Source organism: Podarcis muralis, chromosome 17, assembly GCF_964188315.1.
Source record: "Podarcis muralis chromosome 17, rPodMur119.hap1.1, whole genome shotgun sequence".
Taxonomy (NCBI): Eukaryota; Metazoa; Chordata; class Lepidosauria; order Squamata; family Lacertidae; genus Podarcis; species Podarcis muralis.
The window spans coordinates 11429245-11453387 of NC_135671.1; the positions used below are offsets into that span (position 1 = coordinate 11429245).

At 40.1% G+C, this 24143-nt stretch overlaps 1 protein-coding gene and 1 long non-coding RNA gene across 11 annotated transcripts in view; one reads left to right on the forward strand and one right to left on the reverse strand.

Annotated features, from left to right (window-relative positions):
- Positions 1-6308, forward strand: part of LOC144326010 (uncharacterized) — a 126669-nt gene extending 120361 nt beyond the window's left edge. Inside the window, exon 5 of the long non-coding RNA XR_013391184.1 lies at positions 5589-6308. This is a non-coding gene — a long non-coding RNA (uncharacterized LOC144326010). The remainder of the gene's footprint in view (positions 1-5588) is intronic.
- Positions 1-24143, reverse strand: part of NRG1 (neuregulin 1) — a 304550-nt gene that overhangs the window by 71054 nt on the left and 209353 nt on the right. The window lies entirely within an intron of this gene.

The following is a 24143-nucleotide window of genomic DNA, read 5'->3' on the forward strand; positions in this document are numbered from 1 at the left end:
AGCAGCGCATGGAAACTCCATTCACCTTCCTGCTGGAGCGGTACCTATTAATCTACTTGCACTTTTTGGCGTGCTTTCAAACTGCTAGGTTGGCAGGAGCTGGGGCCAAGCAACTGGAGCTCACTCTGTCACAGGGATTCGAACCGCTGACCTTTTGATCAGCAAGCTCAAGGCTCAGTGGTTTAGATCACAGCACAACCTGTGTCCCCTTTCATAAGATTTGGGTAAGTGCAAATTTCAAAGGATGGTTGTGATTTGGTTCCATCGTGTTTTGGAAAGTGAGAATTTGATACATTCAGGTTTAAATTAGAACTGAATCTGATTTCTCCTCTATTCCTAATTGTAACTGATAAATGCTTTCAGAGAAACAAGGATGCAGAGATTACAAATGGCAATCTATGACCTGCAATTCACAGGCAGCTGCTTAGTCACAAGAGTAATGTATCTTGGATATAGGATACCTTTTTGAGAGGTTAGAAAACAAAACAGCATTTGGCGTTGTTGTTTTTAACAATACATTTCAGTTAGTCTCATGACTTTGGGGGGAAATCCTGCTGCTGCTGAAATAAATGCTCAGCTACAACATGATTTTGTAGGAAATAGCTCTGCAGGCTCAGGTTTAAAACTAACCTGGCCTTGCGATCTTTGTCTCCAGCAGCTTAGTGTTAATGGATTAGAACACTAAAACTCCAGCTAGTGATAGGTTGTAAAATATCCTTAAAGACTTCAGTTTAGACCCATCTCTTAGAAGGGATTTTATTACAAAACAGATATTTCCCAAGGAGAGCAATCTTAATTATCATATGAGAGCACAGTTGGTCAATATTCATTAGTATGTTGTGAAAAGAGGTGAATAAATCAAGGGACACATTTATAGACAGAAAGACAGTTTTGATGACACTATTGAGAACTGTAGGCACTTTGCTCCATCATGGCTGAAGTTGAATGTAGGGAGTGGGGAGGAATTTGTTTAGTGGACTTTTGCAGTGGACCAACCTGATCTGATAGATGTTTTCCCTCAAACATGCATTTGAATTGGAACAAAATTCCCTATTGGATTATGTGTAAGAGAGAGAAGGCGTTGAAGGTCCTCACACCCAAAAAGTCATTTGAATACAGCAAAGCCTCAAACCAAATAAATATCCACAACTCTATTTAGATGCATGCATAAGGATGATGGAGAGATGCCAAATAACAACAATAGGGATAGGTGGAAATTAGAATTTTGGAAGTATTTAATGGTGAGCATATTTGGCCATTCTGGAAATATTTCTGCAGAGAAGTTAAATTGCATAAACATTACCATTTATTGACTTTATGGTTTAATTGGCAAAGAAAGTGGAATAATGAGATGATTTTAAAGGCTTGATTCTAAATTTATACTTGGTAGTAAGTCTCACAGGGTAGGACCGATAAATATGCTTTAGACTGCAGCCATAAGAGATTAATGCTTTTGATATGCTTTTCCTTCTGTTTGCTCCCAGTTGATATGAGGCAGTAGCCAACAGCATTCTACTTTATAGCAGTATGTCATTTTGGCCTTGAAAAAGCTCCCCTCTGCCCCAGATTCAATCAGAAAACAAATCCACAATTGAAATACATCTTTATTCATGTCCAATGGCAATTGATAAAGATTCTCTACTACTACAAAGTGATTTTGTGCTAATATCAGATAACTTAAGCATGATACAGAATATCGCACAATATCCTTCTAATGTGCAAGTTACCACATGCCTTTTAGAAGTCTCATAAATCGTACGCAAATTATAGAACAGATGAAAGTAAGAAAAAGCTTTTATTTACCCCTGATATTTCAGGCTGCCATTGCAAAGCTGCTAATTTTACAATGTTTATATGGTTGTTCCTGCCATTTAAACAATTTATTTTAAGATTTACTTGTGATCGTCCAAAATCTGTTGGTAGGCAATATTCCTAACCAAACGTTGCTTAGTAATTTTCAACTGTTTGGATTTAATGTACCCAGCAATCTTGTGCTAATTCTGGGGAACATATGAACACTGAAAATAGTAGGAGACTCTTGGATGTTCCAAAGGGCTTGTTAATAGCTTTTCATCCTGAAGTACAAACTATGGCTACATTAGATGGGCATTAACTTGTGAATACACACTGCTAGTAATAACCCCCAAGAGAGTACAAATCATTATCTTTTTAAAGCTATTTGATGATGTATTCCTTCCTGTGTGATTCCATTTCACCCCAGTACCCCATTAATACATTCAGAATGTTAAATGTGGGTGGGGGTTGCAGCAAAGTTGAAAGCAACAGACATACTCCCGCTAAAGTGTTTTTTCCCCTTAAGCTTTCTGATTTCATTCAAGCATGTGCCTAACTCCCCCACTGAAATCAGTGAAAATAATAATAATAATAATAATAATAATAATAATAATTTTTATTTATACCCCGCCCTCCCCAGCCAAGGCCGGGCTCAGAGCGGCTAACAAGCAATAATAAAAACAAGTTGAATGATTACAACTTAAAAACAAAATTAAAATACAACATTAAAATATTGAAACATTAAAATATTAAAATGTAGCCTCATCGCAGGTGGAGAAGGAAAGGAAAAAAGAAAGAGAGGGAGGGAATCAAATTGGCTCCAAGCCAAAAGCCAGGCGGAACAACTCTGTCTTACAGGCCCTGCGGAAAGAAATCAGATCCTGCAGGGCCCTGGTCTCATGAGGCAGAGCGTTCCACCAGGCCGGAGCCAGAGTTGAAAAGGCCCTGGCTCTGGTTGAAGCCAATCTAACTTCCTTAGGGCCTGGGACCACTAGGGTGTTGCTATTTATGGACCTTGAGGCTCTCCGTGGGGCATACCGGGAGAGGCGGTCCCGTAGGTACGAGGGTCCTAGGCTGTGAAGGGCTTTAAAGGTCAAAAGCAGCACCTTAAATCTGACCCTGTACTCTACCAGGAGTCAGTGCAGTTTGAAAAGCACTGGGTGAATATGCTCCCATGGCAGAGACCCCGCGAGGAGCCTCGCTGCAGCATTCTGCACCCTCTGGAGTTTCTGGGTCAGCTTCAAGGGCAGCCCCGCGTAGAGCGAATTACAGTAGTCAAGCCTGGAGATGACCGTCGCATGGCCAGGTCATTGAAGTGCTTAATTTTGATTGGATTGCATCCTACCTTTGCAACACCAAGTAAAGATAAGGTAGAGCAGATTAGCTGTGATCTGCTACAGGAAACATACTATACAGTACTATTCTACACTGAATAGTGCATTGAAACACGCCTAGATTACGGAAATTATATACAGGGTATGTTTGCAGAATGAGACAAGAGTTATTGTCAGAGCAACTGCAAAAAAATGATCAGGAAGGGATCTGCAAATTCTGTAAAACATTTTGCTAACAAGGGCTAACAGGTACATTATCATAGTACCTGAGGGCATAGAATTAGCCAGTCATGTACCACTGAAAGTTTGTAGCTCCAATGTTTAGATGCAAAACCAATGCCCAGGCATGGGTGGCTAAATATATATTATAACAAGCTTGACTTGTCAATCTCCTGATATCATTGCTTGAGTAATAAGGACCCGTCTTATGCCTGTGACTAAGTTGTTTTAAACTGTTTTTTAATATTGTGCTTTAATTGTTGCAACTGGGACCTTAGAGTGGAGGGGTGGGCAAATAATAATAATTAGTAATAACAACAATAACATTTTGTTGGCACAACAGTTTATATACCCCACCCTAAACATTTATTTTTCAGATCAGCAATCTTTGGTTATGCTTAAAAGGAGATAAAACCCTGCTCAGCTGAAGCAGTACAGTGCAGGAGGCCTGAAAATAAACACCAACTGGAGAGACAGTAGAAAATACATCAGCTGCATATAATTGGATTGTATATTTATGATGGTAATTCCTTTCCGTTTACTCCAAGGTCACCCAAAGGTTGAAGAACTGAATGACTTATTATACTCAAGAAGAAGAAGAAGAGTTTGGATTTGATATCCCGCCTTTCACTCCCTTTAAGGAGTCTCAAAGCGGCTAACAATCTCCTTTCCCTTCCTCCCCCACAACAAACACTCTGTGAGTGGGGCTCAGAGATTTCAAAGAAGTGTGACTGGCCCAAGGTCACCCAGCAGCTGCATGTGGAGGAGCGGAGATGCGAACCCGGTTCCCCAGATTACGAGACTACCGCTCTTAACCACTACACCACACTGGCTCTCAAGACGTTTCTTATTGGTTAACATTTCCAAAACTCAAGAGACAGCAATTAAGGATAGGTAGGATGCAATTGCTGAGATATAATAATAATAATAATAATAATAATAATAATTTATTATTTGTACCCCACCCATCTGGCTGGGTTTCCCCAGCCACTCTGGGCGGCTTCCATAGAAACCAAAAATACACTAAAATATCACAGATTAAAAACTTCCCTGAACAGGGCTGCCTTAAGATGTCTTCTGAATGTCAGGTAGTTATTTATCGCTTTGACATCTGATGGGAGGGCATTCCACAGGGCGGGCGCCACTACCGAGAAGGCCCTCTGCCTGGTTCCCTGTAGCTTTGCTTCTCGCAATGAGGGAACCGCCAGAAGGCCCTCGGCACTGGACCTCAGCGTCTGGGCAGAACGATCGGGGTGGAGACGCTCCTTCAGGTATACTGGACCGAGGCCGTTTAGGGCTTTAAAGGTCAACACCAGCACTTTGAATTGTGCTCAGAAACGTACTGGGAGCCAATGTAGGTTTTTCAAGACCGGTGTTATGTGGTCTCGGCAGCTGCCCCCAGTCACCAGTCTAGCTGCCGCATTCTGGATTAGTTGTAGTTTCCAAGTCACCTTCAAAGGTAGCCCCACGTAGAGCGCATTGCAGTAGTCCAAGCGGGAGATAACTAGAGCATGCACCACTCTGGCGAGACAGTCCGTGGGCAGGTAGGGTCTCATCCAGCATACCAGATGGAGCTGGTAAACAGCTGCTACCACAATCTAGAGACCCAACCCTACTATTCTTGGTTCTGAAGGTGCAGGTAGGCCAAATGCACCAACACAATCTGTTTTTCATTTACAGTTTATGTTATCATTAATATATCTCTTTCAAATGTGTGACAACTTCAATAAGATATTTTGCTACGTCACAAAGTCGATGAACTGGAGGCAGATGAGGCCTTTAGAAAAATGAGTCGGTGGGAATCCACAGATCTCAAAGCTGGCCCTCGTTTTACTCCAAGGAAGCTTGCTCTGTTCCCCTCAAAACAGAGGATTCACACTCTTCGGTTAGGTAACCAGAATTCATACCTCCTTTATTTCTCTACCCTCATAATTGCATTCATTCCCATTTGCTATCAGTGAATGAGTGGGTGAATAGGCAGGCACTGAATAGGCAGGCTATGCTATTTAGGTGCTCAGACTTCTATTTAGGTAACAGCCGCCTTCTTTGTGAGATTGTACAGATAGTTGTCCCAGATGATGTACAATCTGACCTTGCCTTAGCCACCTGAACTTGCTGTGCACTGTTCACTGTAGGCTTCTGATCTTCTCCAAGCTCTGTGTAGGCTCATACTCTGGCTGCAACAAGGAAAATTGGGGAAGCGGCCATTTCTGACAATAATTTTATAATGATCTATTTCAGGGATGAAGACCAATGAATCATCTAGCTGTTGCCATCCCTATCTCTGCAATAGATGAATAGATGCTGACTACAGTGGATGGGAACTGGAGTCCAACAACCTATAGAGGAGCACAGATTCCCCATCCTTGATCTATTGCCTCCTGTGCAAGCCTTCTATTTAGCATGAGAGATATACAGAAAACAACAATTTCTCTTGATTAGAAATACAATTCACAACTCATATCTTTGAGCATGTCTGACACTTCTTACGGGGGTTGACAGAGAGACACAGGGACTGAAAAAATACAGGACTAATTCAGAACAAAAAAAATTTTTCCCTTGAAAAGCAGCAACAATGGAAAATTTTTGACTTTTCTTGATTAGATAACTCTTATGTTGGAGCAAAGGGCTAAATGTGCAAGGAAAGTACACAGGGTGCATATAACATTTATAACTAGTCATACAGCACTTTCTCAACATGGATGGAAGACTGAAGTTTCCCTAGCTTGAATATACTATGATGTATTATTTCTGCGTTCCTGCAGCTGTCTTGGTAAATTGGAGCCCACAGACTAGAGGTTAAAAATCCAGTGAGGAGTCTGAACTAGAATGAGATTCATGGAATGCAGGATTCAGTGAAGATTAGAATTCTTGAAAGCAAGGGAGGTTGGTGGTAGAATTTTCAGGACCCCGGACAGAGCTCAGCTTCAGGGCTCAACACTTTCCTTCTCAAGTGATCCATTTTATACTACACACCTTTCAGGTTCTACTTCCCTGTTGAGGTCAGAGCCTTCCCAACCTAGAGCCTAGCATTTTGTCAACTTTCCACAAGCAGCCACATTGCCTACATTGTCACACTAGCACTGCAGAGTGCAAAAGGTCCTTGGCAGGGAGTATGCTGGCTCTTTGATGGTAATGGGCTCAAGGGCTGCAGTTTCTGGGGACCTAGCAGTGGAGGTCGTAGCGATATCTAGTTCTTAAACCCTATGTCTCCTCGGTCAGCAACAATGGCACCTCAGTCTATGTGTCTGGGTCACTGCTGATCTTGGGATCGTGACAGAAGCCTAGAGGCAGCTTTTACAGCTTCTCTTCCTGACATCATATGGAATCTACACAGGGAAAGTCATGGCAATTTTATTGTCCCAAACCTTGTTGCAGCCTAGCGAAAGTGTGTTTCGATAGAGTACAAGCTTAATCAAATCAATCCCGAATTTCTAGCTGAGGCAAGTGTTTCGTGACTGTTTTTGCTCATGGCAGCAGGAACAATTAAATGGGATGCAATGGCAGCTATGATTATTAAGAGGCAAACTGGCAGAGGAAGAAAGGCTCATTTCTAGCTTCCTCTCCTCAATTTCTGAGGGATGGCAACATACTTGCAGTGCACCAGAGTTATTAAATGGACCAAAGCAATGACAAAATCAGTCAAGGACAAAGCTAAGAGAGAGGGTTCTCAGTGTCTTCATGCCATGGAAACAGCCACCTTTTTCCATACTCCTACCTAATGGCTTCTCTGTCAAGCCAATATTGATGAAAAGGGAATATTTTCCTATGTTTTACACAGACTGATATTAGTCTCTCACTAAGATTGCTTGGATTAGGGATGGAGCAGAACGGCACTCAGTCTGATTTGAAGCATTCATTCTATTCCCAGTGGCGTTGCTGGTTTGCTTCCCAGTATTTGGAAATTTGTTAAGTCTTTTCTGACCTGTACCAATCTGTGCAAACTAATAATGACAATAAAATGATGTCCAGAACATAGTATTATTTTATTTGCATATGAAGGCAAAAACCTGCTACTTCTAAAACAAGGATAAATAAAAGCTCCTCTGCCATTATACCATTTGGTGGTATATCGCTCACAAATATCTCAGGGAGAAGGAGAGACCAATCTCTCCAAGATCTCAGTCCCATTTAGCATGCAGCTCGAAGGGCTAACTCTGCAGTGACATTTCAATCACTAACACTATTTTTTTCTCTGAGACTGAAGCCCATTAGTGTTCTAAACTGGAGTACTTCCCAATGCTCGGTTGAAGCAAGCACTTTGCTGACAGTTAGGGGCATAATAAATCTTACCACAAAACTCAGGCTGATATTCTCTTAGATGATTAAATAGTTAGGCCCAGGGAAAAAAATGACACAATTCAAGGGTTGCTTTTAACCCAGCTAACACATAAAAAATGAAAAGTGGCAGTATATCTCGTACCTCCCCCTTCTTTCCATCATCACCCCCCAAGAAGAATATGAAGTGCTGTCCCCATATTATAGCCTAATGCATAATTCAAAAAGCCAACTGTATTTAGGAGCAGACAGGCAGCTTCGCCTACCTTCAGAATGTCAAACAGCATATGTCTGATCTGAAGGCTTTTGAGTCACGCTTGTCTAGCACTGTTTGAAAAAATAAATAAATAAAGCACAAATTCTGCAATACAGATTTATTCAGTTTTATATCCCACCCTTCTTCCCAATCAGGATCACATGATGGCTACCATAAAACACTACACTAATCTTGAAAAATAAAAATAAATCATCCTCAAAAACAACAGGAAAAAATACCCCCATAGCATCAATCTCTCCTCAAAAGACTGGGCAAATGGGTGAGTTTTCACATTGCACCTGAACATAGCTGGAGTGGGGAACCACCTGATTTTACCTGGGAGGGAGTTCCATAGGCAGAATCTCTCCCAATGATTCCAAAGTCCGGCTCAGAAGGTACTGAAAAAGTGCTCCTTCATGTAATTCGTTCTATGTAACAAAACTGCGGTGAGTTTACATTCCAAAACTTTATTAGCCTCCAGCTAGGGATTTGTGGTGGGACGCGGGTGGTGCTGTGGTCTAAACCACTGAGCTTCTTAGGCTTGCCAATCGGAAGGTTGGCGGTTCAAATCCCTGCAATGGGATAAGCTCCCATTGTTTGGTCCCAGCTCCTGCCAACCTAGCAGTTCAAAACACGTCAAAGTGCAAGTAGATAAATAGGTACCGCTCCGGCAGGAAGGTAAACGGCGTTTCCGTGCGCTGCTCTGGTTCCGCCAGAAGCAGCTTAGTCATGCTGGCCACATAACCCAGCAAAACTGTCTGAGGACAAACGCCGGCTCCCTCGGCCAGTAAAGCAAGATGAGTGCTGCAACCCCAGAGTCATTCGCGACTGGACTTAACTGTCAGGGGTCCTTTACCTTTTTACTCATTTGTGAACAAAGGACAATTCCTAGTTGCATTACAGTATTGTTTCCAATGACTGTTACTCTTAACTGACACCTTTCCCATGAACGTTCATCTGAAAAGATTTTTCCAGAACCCTTCGGCATTTCATTCATGTTTCTTGAACGCCTCTCTTAATCGTAGTGTCGTTAATTGTGCGTTAAAATTAACCAAGTCAAGTGAGACTGCAGGAGGCTTGGAGAGAAAAGAACAATTGTGAGATCAATTACCCTTGTAGGCTGTGCATTAAAATTAAGCAGGATAAAACCATTTGAGCTAATTTTGCAGCTGGATTGCATGTTTTTCTGTCTCTCAAGGTAAACTGGTAACAAATGAAATGAAGGGGTGTTTATGCTGCTCTTCATGAATACTGAATGTTTGTGCTGGCACTACTGTCAGTCACAGTACTGTCTCACTATTTAAGAAGGAAGTTGCATACTGTATTACAGTATTGACATGATGGCTAATATAAAACAGTATGTTTTAGGACCCACATTTAATTGGAAAATTGAGGATTAATGCAGAAAATGCCTAAGGTGGAATCACTCATTCCAAAGTTCCCATAGGAAAAAAAATCCCCTCATATTTTAAGGAGAATAGGTTCTTTTTCTATATAAACTGAGCTTTTTTAAAATAAAAAAAGTAGTAAGGGGGAGCAGTCAAACTTGTAATTGCCCAGCCTCTAGTTCTCAAGCAGTGCAGTCCAGAATATATTGTTTGTGCAAAATAGCCCTGGGGTAGCTTAAAATGAGATGTGCACAATCTAAGTTTTGTGGGCAAACCTCTGGGATAATTCCAAATTGAGAAATGGGGGTATAGGAAAAGTGTGATGTGAGCAAAGAGAAAAAAGATTAGGTTAACAGATGGGAATGCGTAGGGACTGAGCATATTGGCTATATAGCATAGTGAAAAAGAAGACTGATCACCGAAGAATTGATGCTTTTGAATTATGGTGCTGGAGGAGACTCTTGAGAGTCCCATGGACTGCAAGAAGATCAAACCTATCCATTCTGAAGGAAATCAGCCCTGAGCGCTCACTGGAAGGACAGATCCTGAAGCTGAGGCTCCAGTACTTTGGCCACCTCATGAGAAGAGAAGACTCCCTGGAAAAGAACCTGATGTTGAGAAAGATGGAGGGCACAAGGAGAAGGGGACGACAGAGGACGAGATGGTTGGACAGTGTTCTCGAAGCTACCAGCATGAGTCTGACCAAACTGCAGGAGGCAGTGGAAGACAGAAATGCCTGGCGTGCTCTGGTCCACGGGGTCACGAAAAGTCAGACACGACTAAACGACTAAACAACAACAACAACAATAATGAAAAATGCTATGATCACAGAGAACCTGACCAAAAGAATCTGTGGACAGAAGGGTGGGGTAACAGAGCCTGAGCTGGAACCCAGATCAGTACTATTCTCTAAATGCCAAGCTCCACGAGCATTCCTCTAGTTTATAAAATACAAGCCAACCCCCCGCCCAAATCAATAATCTCTGTATTTGAATGAAACATGGGAACATATAAAGCTGCTTTACAATGAGAGAGATCAATGGACCATCTAGCCCTATGTGGTTGACACTGAAGGGCAATTTTCCAGCAGGACTCTCTCTCTGGAGATGCTGGGGCTGCATGAAAGGATGTGCTGTCCCACTGAGCTATGGGCCTCCCCCGAAATGTTTTCAAATTGTAGTTGAAGTCCTACTGATTGACATGTAGGCTCTAAAATAGTGCAGATTATATATTTTATCCCTTCCTTCTTCTAACAGGGAAAAACTTGGTGCAACCAAAAAGATTCCTATCCTACTGTTATCAATACAGCTAAGAAATCCAATTAAAGTTATATTCTAAATCTATTTTTGATTCGAACAATTCTCTGATATCCAGAATATTGTGCTATGTATCCCCTAATTAATAGTGGTAGTAATATACAGTAGTACCTCAGATTAAGAACTTAATTTGTTCTGGAGGTCCGTTCTTAACCTGAAACTGTTCTTAACCTGAAGTACCACTTTAGCTAATGGGGCCTCCTGCTGCCGCCGCACGATTTCTGTTCTCATCCTGAAGCAAAGTTCTTAACCCGAGGTACTACTTCCAGGTTAGTGGAGTCTGTAACCTGAAGTGTCTGTAACCTGAAGCGTCTGTAACACGAGGTACCACTGTATAGTTGTAGATGCAGAGAAACCATCAGGAATCTTAACTATAGTCATTTAAGCAACTTCATTACCTCCTGCCCTCTTCTTTAGCAGTGGTGATGATCTATCTTTCTCATGAGAAAATGGCACAATGCATCATAATGTTAATGAAGTTCATGAGCTTAACTCTCCACTATTCAAATGCTGCTATATTTTCTGTTCCACGCCCCAGCATGCTCTTAACTGGGCACTTGATGCAGGAGGTGGTGTGATGTGGGAAAAGCTTGATCAGATTGAAACCATCAAATTCCATGTACATCCCTACTCTTGAAAATGGTACCTGTTTTATCACTTTGGGCTTCAGCTACTGCAGTGTCAGGTACTGAGATATATCATCTAACCTACATAGTTAACTATGTCAATATTCAGCTCTGACTTTTTGTTGTTTGAACTGCATCCAACAAATCAATTTCTGAAAACAGAGTCAAAATAAAAATAAAAATCCTGAGAGTCAAATACCCTGGGGAAATTGCAGATGACATCTGAAAGTAAAGGTGAGTCTTTTTGCGTACATTTTGACCACAAAGGTACAATATTTTACTAACCCACATCCCCCCCCCCGCACATCTACCATTCTTGCCTATTTTGAGTATTTGTGGCTTAAACTAAAGTAAAACAACATGATAATCAGTGATCAGGAAAATGGGCATTTAAAAGCATGAATGAAGGTTTCAAACATTTTTGCCTCATGACCTTCATCACACACACACACACACACACACACACACAACTTTATAATGTAACACAAGTTTTACCTCAATACATGTTAACTATATTCCATACCCCAATGACAGCAAATGAACATATATATATATATATATATATATATATATATATATATATACACACACACACACACACACACACACACACACTGTATGTGTGTGTGTGTGTGTGTGTGTGTGTGTGTGTGTGTGTATATATATATATATATATATATATATATATATATATATATATAATTCATTCATTCTGTGGTCTTTTAATGTTGAAAATTACTAGCAATACTTTTGTGTTATTGTTCCCATTTTTATTAACACAAAGAGGGATCTATACATCAATTTCCAGTTAACTAGCATTGAAAAATACTTTGTGCTAACATATTGATTGCTTCTTTGATCCTGAAATACTGCTTCTCTTTAAACATAATGGAATATACCTATAGCCATAGATCACTAAAATTACACGGATGAAGGATCTACAAATTGGGAATATTGTTATTGATATCTTGCAAAATTCTATTAGCAATGAAACTAAGTTGATTCCCTGCAAGGTACTAAAGTAATGTCAGGGCTTGGAATGTTCTGACAGAGGAGATATGAAGGAAATATAATGATGTAATGACAGAGGGGGGTGGTATAGTAATGGAGGGTGAATTCCTTTTCCTGGTGCTCAATAAATCATGTGTTGTAGCTGGAACTTCATTAGTGATGGCGTGTGAGAAAAGAAACTAAAGTTTATTTGGTAGTACAAAATTATTCTCCATGCACCTTGCTGAATCTAGGCTAGAACAAAGAGACAGAGTTAGGCGATGCCTGAGAGTTTTATCTTTCCCTCCACACAGTAAAAAATAGCATGGGAAACATAAAATTATCACATACTATGCTACCTGAGGAAGTCAACCACAGTGGAAAGGGGTGGTGGGGTAAAACTAGGGCTGGTTTTGCATCCGATGCAAATAGCTTCTGATAGTTTAACTGATTGTCATGATGTTTGTGTGCCAGATCCTCAATTCACGTTTCTCTTGATCCCTTCTCTCATTCTCTAATCCAGAGCTTACTTCTCCTAAAACCTAAATCCCAGTGTTCTTCTTTCTCCTCTTTTCAGTATATTTGTGTGGTATTTTAGCATCTACATAAAACTGATCAGGTAGGCTGCCTGGACTTTCGTGTCATCGTATGCAGATAACCATCTGCCTCTCCATCAAAATCCAAGGAAAATGTTCATTTTTCTGAATAGCTGTTTGGTGTCAGTAATGGATGTGTTGTCTCTGGATAAGACAGAAAAGCTCCTGATCAGTAGAAATGTACTTCAAAGAATTGGAATTTATTGTGTTTTAGATGGATTGCATTTTTTAAAAAATCAACTTTATAGTTTGTATGCATTCCTGAATGAACTCCTGCAAGTTTGGAACTGGCCAGAATACTTCGGCAGTGGCCCGAACACTTTCGCCCATCTGAGGCTGCTGTACCAACTACATCATTCCTAGAGGTGTCATCTTTTGTCATGATGGAGATGACTTTGACGGCTGCTCAGAAACTTAGGCTGGTTCAGAATGCTGCAGCAAGGCTGCTGACTGGCATTACCAGTTTTAGGAAGGAGGTAACTTTAATTTTGCACTATACTTATGTATTAAACCTGGATCATTTCCTTTTGTAATATTTAATTTATTCTATATTTTTAAATTGTTTTGTCATATCAATCAATAGACTTTATTTGCATAGCCAACAGGCCATAGCATCAAAGAACAAACACTGACAAAAATATATTACAAATATAGATACCATAAAATCTTATGACCTATTAAAACCCTAGAATTGGTAAATTCTGTATGCTGTTTTTTTCTCCCCCACCACACTGTTTTATATTTTGATAACTAGATGTTTGTTGTAAGCTGCTTTGGGGACAGCTCCCTATGGAAAGGTAGTATATAAACAAACAAAAACAAAAAACCTAAGCCAAAACAATTAAATATATATTTTAATCTGAATATGTTTTTAGCTGGTTAGCATTGTCTGACTTTTTGTCTACATTTAACTTGGTAGTCAATATTTTTACTGTGTTATTGCTTACTACATTCATTGTAATATTGGTTGTTTTTATTGTTGTTAGCTGCCATTGCCATTTTACATGAAAATGCAGGCTTTAATATTCAATAAATAAAATAAATAAACATTGAATAGCTTATCCTAATGTTATACAAAATTATATACATTTTCAAATAAATGTACATATACATAAGCGGCATTTAATAGGCAGTAGCCAAAATGTGATGTGCAAATATTAGCTTGGCTTCTGCTGCTGGGAATCTGCCCAATATCATCATATTTGAACATGTGTGACAGTCCACATGTTGGATTACCAAATGGTACCTAGAATGATTTGCTAAATGAACAGAATGTTTTAATTCATCCTGAATCTCTGATGCATTCACCAAATATGCCTTCTCTTTTCTAATGCTCTTTTAACTAAGTAATCAAGCTAAATGTACATCATTCACAATTTATTCCTCCCCCTGGAAGTCAGGCCTCTATAAAAGCATCGCTTTGCACATCTGGTAAAGTCACCAGGAGCTTATACTGTCTAATTGTGGTTAAAGGATATACAACAAATTTGTGAAGTCAATAACACCAGTTTTGCATGAATGACAGTTAATTAAAAACTGAGAAAGGGTGGGGTGAGAAAGATTAATAGAAGTCTTACAAAGAAAAGTGAGGAATCTCATTTCTCGGATATTTAGCACAGAATAGAAATCACATTTCAAAAAGAAGTCAATTAACTCATGAGTTTTAAGGTCATAAATTATCTCTCTTTTATTGGCTCCTGCCTGAAGGAAGAGTCTGAAAGATGTAGCCAGGCTTAGGGAGTGCAGGGAGCCTTCCTTGGAACACCAAGTTTGTTGCCTGGGCTCTGTCCGTGGTCCTGAAAGTCCTACCACCAACCTCCCTCACTTTCAGGATTTGGAATCTTGACTAACCAGCCTGTCTTCTCATTTTGGTCCAGATTTCCGAACTTCCGACTTGCCTATGAACTCCTGATTATCATTGTGATTATCATCATCAGATTTCTTACCTGCCCTTCACTATAAGATGACAATAATGCAAAAATACAATACTAAAATTAATTAAAACAAATTAGAGTCAAACTAATGGGGTGGGCTGTACAGCAATCCCTCATCTTATGCACATTTGTCTTGCATGATTTCCACCACACATGACTGAAGGCAGGCTGGTTGAAACTGTGCAAGTCCCCAGCAAAGTGGAGAGCTTTTAAGCCCTCTGCCTTGCTTGCTGGGCAAGGCCCACACAGTGCACTGGATCTGTGAGTGCTGGGAATGCTCCCACTCTCCCCTTCACCTGTCCTTCATGGGGAAGCTATAAGGGTTTGGGTATACACAATTTTCATGTTATATATGGAACAGAACCCCTGTGTAAGCTGTATATACATCTCAGAAGTTAAATGTGGCAAGTCTTCTGCATATGACAAAAACTGCATAATGAGGATGCCAGCTGTACCTCTGTACCTCCACAGGTTAGGGACTGCCATTTTTTTAATGGGGAAAAAATCCCTCACTTTCAAAATACCATCTTTGTCAGCAGTCTAACTTAGCTGTTGTGAAAAAACTGTAAACATCACAGCAGAGACCTAGTTCTAGTACCTTCATGTAGATTTCAGCTAAGACCTTAGAAAAATCAAGCCATTTTAAGACTCTGGGTTTGTGTGGTTGAGAAACATTTGCATATACCTGGTGCCTTCTATTCCCCTTTGATGTGTCTCATCATCAGAATTAATTGACTGGTGAAAGAGTAACAGCAAAGACTCTAATCAGAGCTGGGATTTGTTTTGCATGTCGCATGTCGCATGCCACTGTATACTACATGAATGAGCCATTGCTGGTTTCCCTTTATCTCAAAAATGATCTGCTACCAAATGATTGAAAACCATATCCCATGAATCACCAATGTACAAATTGTTGAGAAAAAGTCATATACAGTTAGTAGAAGAGGGAAAAAATATTATAAAGTATGAAAGATCATTAATATAGTGCCAGTAAAACTGAAGATTAATGTTTGTTTATGTCTATTTTGTGGGGCCTATATCACAAGGGGACATCAATTTCTTAGATGCTGTTTATCTAATGATGTCAATATGCCTTACTGGGCATCAATAACTTTGTCAACAAGTGTGCTAAGTTAAAATACTGTGAATTGTTGATGGCGAAATTTCCAGGATGAGATATGAGCCGATGTAACATTTACAAGCAACTACCATTATCCATAACTAGCAAAATGTGCTGTCCTATCAAGGCCTATATTTACTTTCTCCAATGTAAGAGAACAGAAGCTTAAGAGACCTACTAACCTAGCTTGTGTAACAGTATTTCCCCCTCTCCCCATGCACACCCCTCACCCTCCCCAGTATCTGCTCAAAAGTGTTGGGGAACCCCCAGAAGAGATTTAAGGGGTGCATGGAGGGATGGGGGGGATGAGACCATTCTGTTGCACAAGGAGAACTCCATGTACTGATGAAATGTTGCCTTATTGCCACACTGAATTCCACCCCTTGATAATGTGGTTGTCAGTGACTTATATCTGTACTCTATTTTGGCCTGAACTGCCTCCTAGTGGATCTTTTTTTTTTTAAGTAATCATAGGAGTGGATTAGACACCCATCAAGAGTCTGCATCAGGATTTTCCATACCTGGGGGGCATATTTGCAAACCAGATACTGTCCTGGGCACGACACCAACACCACAACCTATTCTATTGGCTTCCAAAGAATGCTTCTTTCAAATCTAATTTCATCAGGAGCAGGGGCCTTAAGGAAGGCTTCTGTGAACCCTTGTACATCTGTGGGTATCACACTGGTGACCTACCTTTTGTGGAAAACAAGTCTTGGTCCCATTACTACATATAAGAATTCATATGTAGGCTGGATGTGTCCCCAATGCTCTGCAAGTCAAGTGGCCAACTATCATGCATTACATACAAACATACCCCAAGACAATCAGTTGTCATAGACCTCAACCATTCAAGATAATCCATTGGATAGCCTTTAGGAATTTAGCAGCAGTCAAGAGCTAACTGAAGCATCAGTCAATACGCAATTAGCTTGTGAGAGCATAGGGAGTAAAACAAAAAACCAAAAACCAGACTACTGCAGCACTGAGAATGATCATGGGATGGTGACAAAACTTGTGAACAAAGCTTGTTTTATATATATATATATATATATATATATATATATATATATATATATACTGACTAGAAATAGTTGCCAGTTTCCTATAATTACATGCATGGTTTGTGAACAAATGTTTAACTTTTGCTGACCTCTGATATTCGTCATTCATTATGCTGTGCTGGTGCTAGATATAGTATAGGAATAGTTGCAGGATAGATAGAACACGGCAAGCACAATTACCAAAGCATTATTCAGCTGTATCCAGAAACTACATTGCTCCTAACGTCACATGCACTAACCCTCAGTGATTTATGGAATAGTGAAGTCCCCCCCCCCTCAATTCCCACTCCCCCATCTCGTCCATCAATGAGGCCATACTAAGAAATGGGTGGGGCCAAAACTGCTTTCCAAGCTTGGTTGAGCCTTGTTATCCCAAATTAATATGGACTCCAGGAGCCTGTATAGCTGGGTTCTATCTCTTTCTATAGATACATGCTCCACTGCTGAACCAGCTGGTTCACTGCATCAGTATTGATTCCGAGTTAGGTTTCTGCAGCAAAATCTATTGCATTTCCATTAGCAAGACTGCAAATGTTCAAAGCATAAAAGCTTCCATTTATATCTTTCTAGCTGCATACTGCGGAATAAATGCACAGCTACACATCAACTTGAAACATTGCCCTATTGGAAACACCATTTTGCCTTGCTGTCAGCTGTTGGGAAAGACTCTTTTTTTCTGTTCCAAAATAAAAACGACTGTATTGCAAACTGAAGGGAAATGCATCCGTACATATCTGCAATGCACAAAGGCAAATAAAGCATCACTAAAACAATGAAAAAGGATAATTGATGGCAGCTATTTCTAGTAAATTTCTAAATGGGAGTGGGGTACAATGACACTTTGAATGGTATCACATGACATGTGTGTATAAAGTATCGCCTAGTTATTCAAAATGGCATAGTACAATTTTATGCCATCAGCTGGGTAACTGCAGTATTATTAATTTACTCTGCTGCTACTAATACAAGGAATTTAAGATACTTATCGTTCTGATATGTGACACCTTCTTCCAAAATATGTATGCACACCTGGCTATTTCACTCAAGGTCACACTCACATATATGATCTAGAAAGCGAGGATTCCAGTTTTCAAATGTGATTTAGATACAGTATGTTGAAGCCTTTCCATTTATAGAAAGGCTCACACAGAGGCTGTGTAGTTAGGCATTTGCTTACTTGATTTTTGCAGGTTCAAGCCTAATTTTGACTATATACCTAAATTTGAAGTTTTTGTGTGCATCATAGACTCTGCCTTTCCTGAATCTTGTGTGGAGGGTTAAGGAAGAGACAGTCAATGCACAACTTCCGTAACAGCGTGGAAGGGCGATTTCTTTTTCTTTCTTCCTGACTTAAGACTATTCTCTGGGGACTTAGTGCAAGACGGAGAACAGCTGCCATTTGTTCTGTACAATGAAAAGGCAGAAAAATGATAATGACAGCTGCCCATTCTAATTCCCTCCTGGTCTTTTGGGAGTTGGGTGATGGTAACAGGGGTGTAGTTGGAGAAGAAAAAGGGGACTGTGGGTGATGGAGGATGAGCCCAGGGGAAATAGATGAAAGGACAGCCATACCCTCAATTCATATTTACCAGACTGCTTTTATTTCCACTTTTATGTTTTCATTTTTCACTCCCAGGAGGTCAACTAGGCCCACATGTCACACCCCACCTTTTTAAACAATTAAGCATTAGTAGAATTAAAATATATACAAATATAAGATCACATACAGCTGTTACAATGAAAACATCACAGCACCAGCCCTTGTCATACCAATTCACTTGCATTTGACTTTTACTGCAGTGAAGATACTTGTGAAAGGATGGCAAGGCAATGTGGGATGGCACAAAGACACTGAACTATCAAGTGTTATTTCCCCACCTTTTAACAAAGTTTAAACTTTAAAGCAACTAACAATATTATTATACAACAGAACAGAACACACTGCATTATGCTAACCTGGACCTTGCTAGGTTCGCAGAACCATTAACTACAGCAAACATCAAGCCAAATGGATGAAAGGTTCAAGTCTGTGATGCTATGTGTAGGTTTGCTGGAAGTTTGTGCTAGGTGTCATTGACCATCATGTGAGACCTTGGCATCTTGGATGAGAAGAAGACTAAAGATAACATAAAGATATGAGAAGAATGGAACAAGAGTGCTGCAATGGACATGGAAATATAAACATTGTTGGAATGCTCCAAATTAATGTGATGGAAAAACAGGGGTCCCAGTTATTACCCCCCCCCAACAGATTACAGCAATCCATAGTCAACAATTTCTGTGGGTTCACCTACGTAAGTAACAAAATCAATGGAAATGATGGAAAATTGCATCCTCCTTGTCCAGTTTCTTATTGATACATAATGTTGAGTAAATATCACAGTCTCTCTGCTTGCTGTCTATCCAACTTCGCTTTATTTGCTTCCACCCAGCCGAAAGCCAAAGGATCTTGACCCTAGATGGGCAACTATTAACTTTATTCCCTAATGCTAGTATGCTAGGAAACTTACCAATTCTGTTTTACAACTAGATAGAGGGGCTGGAGGAAGTTAGAAGGCGATGTTAATTGCTCTAATTGATTGCTTTGTCAATGCAATTAGTACGGTACTAATGCAATTAGTACCTGTAGGCTTCTGAGCCTAATTCAAAGTGCTGGTTTTGACTTTTAAAGCTCTTTATGCCTCAAGACCCCAATATTTTAAAGACCCTACCCAGAGTCATAGATCAACTTCTGAGGCCCTTCTCCAGGTCCCTACTCTGAGGGAGGCTTGAATGATGATGTTAAAGGAGAGAGCCATTCTGTGGAATGTTCTTCCCGTTGTGATCCACCTGGCACCTTCATGAACATCATTTTGGCAGCAGGTAAAGATTTACCTTTCCCCTGGCAATTTGATGGACTGAGCTGATTATTTTCTATTGATACTGTCCTGCAAATTTTCTATAGCTGTTATGGGAGGTGCAGAGGGTTGTAAGGTGTATGGAAATTGTAATATTTTAGATGCATTTTGCTTTTGTCCCTATGGCATAATATATTTATGCTTAGAGGCCTTTCAGGTAAAAAACAACTAATGCATTTAAGTAATACACTTAAACTTATGCCACTTTTAAACTCTACTATCTTCCATAGGTACTTTAAATGCTTCAATTTATTTTTGTTTCCTAAAAAATCCTAATAAAATTATATTCTATTTGAAGGGAACAATGCATCTTAAATGATGCAGTGAACACCAATAAAGAATTTATTTGTTCCCTAGTACAATATTGAGTTTGTACTTTTTAATCACTTTTTAATCACTGGTTATCACCTGTTTCACTGGGTTGCCAATGAATGAATATGGAAGACCAAATGAACACTGCCATAGATCAGCACTGACACTGATTGGTTTAGTAACAGGTGACTACTCTCAGGCAGACAGGCTACATGTGAGTTTGAGTCAAGGCAAAGAAAGAAAATTTCTAGATACTCTAAATCAGTGTTTCCCAACCTTGGGCCTCCAGCTGTTTTTGAACTACAATTCCCATCATCCCTGACCACTGGTCTTGCTAGCTAGGGATGATGGGAGTTGTAGTCCAAAAACAGCTGGAGGCCCAAGGTTGGGAAACACTGCTCTAAATGACTATGCCCTAGAACAGTTGGTCATGGAGCCAACCAGAGGGGTGCCGACCCTGGACTTAATCTTGAGTGGCACCCAGGACCAGGTGTGAGATGTACCGGTAAGTGTTGCTGAACCACTTGGGAATAGTGACCATAGTGCTATCAAAAACTGATATTCAGTTAGAATGTATACTGCAGATTAAGAAATGTACCACCAGAACAAAGGTAGTCCCTAGGTGGTTAGTGAACAGAGTCACTTAAGCTGTTGGAGGCAAGAAGACTTCCTTTAGAAAATGTAAGTCTTATCCAAATGAGAACCAAAAGGAACACAAACTTTGGCAAAAGAAATGCTAGTGGAGTGGACAACAACAAGGGATGCTAAAAGAGTTTAAGGAACGTATTGCTAAAAGCACAAATACCCCAACCACTATAATTATTTAAATGCATCAGCAACAGGAGACTGCCTAGGGAGATGGTCCTTTGGATAATAAAGGAGACAAAAAGAGATTGAACGCCACACAGAGGAAGATGCAAATTGAGGTCCCTGTTCCTGAACTAACTTTCACAGGAAGGGAGTCTGAGGAACTGATGCAGATAGTGGTGATGAGAGACAAAGTTCTAGGCCTTATCGACAAAATTAAAACCTGGCGAAATGCTGGGTCTGGGAGGCATCCCCACGAGTTCTTAAAGAAATTGAATGTGAAATTGCTGATATACTAATAAAAATATGTAACTTATACCTAAGTTCAGCCCCTGGCTTTATGCTGGAGGATAAAGCTATCAATGACTACTAGCCATAATGGGTAGGTTTTGCCTTCACTGTCATAGGCAGTAAAAGGTAAAGGTAAAGGACCCCTGACAGTTAAGTCCAGTCGCGAACGACTCTGGGGTTGCGGCACTAATCTCGCTTTACAAGCCGAGGGAGCCGTCGTTTGTCCACAGACAGTTTTTCCGGGTCATGTGGCCAGCATGACTAAGTTGCTTCTGGCGAAACCAGAGCAGCACACGGAAACACCATTTACCTTCCCACCGAAGCGGTACCTATTTATCTACTTGCACTTTGACGTGCTTTCGAACTGCTAGGTTGGCAAGAGCTGGGACCGAGCAAAGGAAGCTCACTCCATCACGGGGATTTGAACCACCGACCTTCTGATTGGCAAGTCCTAGGCTCAGTGGTTTAGACCACAGCGCCCCCCGCGTCCCCCTGTCATAAGCAGTATATGCCTCTAAATATCAGTTGCTGGCAATGGCAGGTTGGCAGAGAGCTGTTGTGCTCAGGTCCTACTTTTGAGCTTCTCATAGGGTTGCTGCTGTGGGAATACTGGACTATTGGCCTGACCCAACAAGTTCCTCTTATGGACACTTCAAAAAAGGGAAAGGGAAAAGAAAGTGTGCATTCTTCTTTTACTGGGAAGGATGAGTTTACAGTTTAAGACTCCACTTGCATCTACAAGGTGAAGTTGGTGTGCTGTTCAAGACAGCTCTATTACTAGATAAAGTTAAAATGAATTCTGCAGCAAAGAATGTGACTAAGTATTCTCAGATGAAAAGCATTACACCTCCAGAATTGAATACAGCAAATATATCTATCAAGTATATCAGCAAGTATCTTAGTTAAGCTGTAGTATAATTAGGATGTGGCAACAGGTATCCTGGTATGAAGCTTTATCATACATACTAATGCAGTTTTTGTCAAAGACCAACTCAGGGTGTGAGGAAGGGCAGACAGCGAAGTTGTGAAAACGGCAAAGTGGGCATTAGCTAAAATGAACCAGAGGATGCCAAGGAGCAGGGTATAACACACTTTATGGAGGTTGAGCCATTATTAAATTAAAGAGATTAATCTCACCCACTTTTGTCTATCTTGTAATACCGAGACACAATGATTAATTTAATAAAGCTTGTAGTAGAGTTCTGTTCACAAATGAAAAGTTAATATGGCTACATTTCACACCTCCTTGGCTGACTGTCTATTCTTAAGTTATCTGGGAGTAAGACTCACTGAAAATTAGTCACACCTGCTGCACAATGATTACCTTTAGTGTTGAGTGAGTTTTACTGCTCTCAAACTTTGTGCAGTTGTGAAAAGTCACCCTTAGCTCTGTTCAAGATCCTAATTCAACTTCCCCCCCCATCTTTACAATAAATAATCTATTTGCTTTAGATTTATTAAGTCTATTTCCCACCTACTCAAGAAGGCTCCAGGTGTGCCTAGAGCCTAGGTTGGATCACAGCCATTGCTTCCTAAAACCTTGCAAGCTTAGATTTAGTTAGGCCTTCCTCAACAGTAACTTAAATAGGACTGAAGCTACCACTTTAAAAAGCACTGCTTTGTCCTTCTGCTGATCATGCATCAAGGGGACTCTTTAAGTAGGGCTGTTCCTGCTGGCCAACAGGGACACAAAGTCTTCTGATAGAAATTTTATCTATATCTATATCTATATCTATATCTATATCTATATCTATATCTATATCTATATCTATATCTATATCTATATCTATATCATATCTATCTATCTATCTATCTATCTATCTATCTATCTATCTATCATCTATCTATCTATCTATACACACACACACACTGTGCCTTTCTGTTATTCATTATGCATGTTCAAAGAAACAAAGAGTCAGAATCTGGCAGGTGAAACCAGGTAGGGAGTGGTAGGTAAAAAGCCACTATCAAATATTTGGGGTGTTTGAAGCTAGTGATCAAATGTTGCACAGGAACTCCTTACAGTTCATTCAAATAGAAAATGAAAAAAGCTCAAACCTCTAATAAGCTCTAATAAGAGGGAAAAAATGTTGACGATATAATACAATAAAGCTATTATCACAGACATGATTGCAATGTCCTGAACATAACCATTATAGTAACGAAGGTGTTTTTGTGGGTTATGTGTAAAGCACTATTTCATCTGAGCATGATTAGTAATCATGAAACCAACTCATCTTCACAGAGAGATTGCAGGTTATGGCAAGAATATAATGTAAACCATAGATACATCATTCAGATGTGTATATGAATATGCCCTATATATGATTGCGTAAAACACTAGGTTTTCTTTCCTATTTCAACAGAACCAGGGTGACATTTAATTTAGAATGAGAATGCATGGGGAAGAAAAGGGATTATTTCTATATTGAAAAAATACAAAGTGTACGGCACTAAAAGGTATGAGAGTTCTCGAGACAGCGGAGACAATTACTAGGATTGCTTCTCCCCCAGACTCCAGTACAGAGAAGAATCAATTAGCCCTTGTCAGACTATGACCTTGAAAGATAGAGCCCCAAACAGAATATGCTGAGTTGGATGAAAAGGAGAGGAGAAAATGGGATTCTGTAACCACAAAAAGTCTGGTTCAAAAATGACATTTCAGTCTCAAACTATGAACGATGACAGCACATATTTAGCCCTGAAGAAGTGCTGGTATGAAGCCTTGCAATCTTACTAGGAATAAATATCTACTTGCTTAAGTGCCCACCCGGCTCTTACAACCCACCTAGAGGATTAAATAAATAAATAAAACCCTCCCTTACCCAAATGACTTGCACTGCGTGAAATAGGCAATGCACATGGTAAGTTCAGAGCCATGGCAAGTATCTTGCAGACTTGCTTCCCCATACCAATTCTAG